We start from the raw sequence: 1,835 nt of genomic DNA, 5'->3' as shown, positions 1-1,835 counted from the left end.
TTTTTTTATCAGTATATTAGCAGTTCTCTTGCAGATGTCCTAAATTTTATTTTGTTACCACAATTGTGATTTGGGGTAAAATGTCTCCAAAAATTATTGGATGAATTGAACCGAAATTTGTCCAGACACTGTGATCCCCTCAGGAACTTTTTATTGTTGACTCTCATGAACTAATGTCATCAGGTCAAATCCACAGTTCTTCTCAAGTGGTGCTTCATGACTAAGTAGCTGTAAACAACAGATTAACATTATCATCTGTTATCTACAGATGAGACATTCGTGACTGTAGCAATGCTTACATATTGGACCAAGGTGATGAACTTGATCATCATGAGGCTCTTTGATCCTGTCTATACTCTATCTTTGAATGTGTTCTTCATTTAAAGTTGTTGATTCTGTCTTCAAATCTCCAGCTGATTGTTTTAATCAGTTCCACTAATAATAATACTAATAAAATAAATCATAATCATTATTTGTTGGCAGAAATGGAATACTATAAAAGTAAAACATTATATAAGATGGTCATGGTGATTTTTTAATAATATAAAAGTCACTCCTGAATCAAATGGTAAGCCGTCCAAGTGTTTAATTTATATAATATATGTATAGGTATATATATTTCCAGGCAAATTTAGGTTACTCATGTTGGTTTGCTAGCAACATTTTTTAACAGCATTAGCTAACTTCTTCGCTAATGATGTTAAAATGCTAACTGAATTTTCAGTCTGGACAATCATCTATAGAAACAACAACAGGTTTTATTTTAGAAAGTGAAACCTTTCAGCTAATAAGGGTAACTTTGCTTTTGGTTACTCATGTTGGTTTGCTAGTAACAGTTTTTAACAGCATTAGCAACTTCTTGGCTTATGCTAACTGAATGTGCACACAATGTTGATCCTTAACCAACACTGTTATGATAATGTAGAAACAACACCAACATGAGGATTCAGCTAATAAGGATAGCTTCACTTTTATTGCCACTAGAAGGTCAAAGAGCCACTGCACAGACATTATGTTGGTCTGTTGCCACACTCCTGACTTGCTAAGCTAGCTAAGGAATGATAAATAAACAAAAACACTGTTAAGATTAGCAAGTCAAAGTGATGCAAAATGTCAAAGGACAAGACAAAAAAGGAACACTAAATCCTTTGCTAATGGCACATTTTCCTACATGGCATCCCTGTCAAGGGCATATGTGGACACATGATGAAAGGACCCTGGTTAAATGCATCCTGGAAAACCTCACAAGAGATTTTAGCAGTTGAATTTCCATTGTTATCACATTAAAAAAAACACATCTTAAAACCAAGGATCAAGGTTTTATTTTCTGGCATTTCCAGCAAGTGGTGGCAGTTTCATTATCTTATTAACGAGACAAAGCACAGCAGCCTTCACGTGTCTCTTCAGCATGTATCACATTCCTTGCAGCTGATAATGGGGAAATCTGTTCAGAATTTTGCACACCTAACTTTTTTGCACATTAGAAGAAAGAAAAAAATAAATAAAGATTCAACCTTGCCTCTGAGTCTCAGGTATAATGGGCTCCCTCCATCCCCGCTGGTGATGGCTGTGTGCATCAAAACCTAGCAGGCTGGGGAACTTTTTCAGATAACACAGGTCTTTGGAATGTGACAATGTGCTTTGGGTTTCCTCCGACGAAAGTGACTATGCAGCCTGACAGTCTTTTGATTTCAATGGTCTCTTAGCAAGAAGAATCTTCTTCACAGATATCCTGAATCACCAACGGCTCAGAAACATCTCCCTCTACATTACCGCTGTTCTCGAGAACAAAAGCTAATTTTTAGCGTCTGGTAAATTGTCTGGAGCTCATTCTT

This window comes from Pundamilia nyererei, unplaced genomic scaffold (genome assembly GCF_000239375.1).
Source record: "Pundamilia nyererei isolate P.nyererei 1_Seehausen unplaced genomic scaffold, PunNye1.0 scaffold00069, whole genome shotgun sequence".
NCBI classification, from domain to species: domain Eukaryota; kingdom Metazoa; phylum Chordata; class Actinopteri; order Cichliformes; family Cichlidae; genus Pundamilia; species Pundamilia nyererei.
This window is presented reverse-complemented; position numbering follows the sequence as displayed.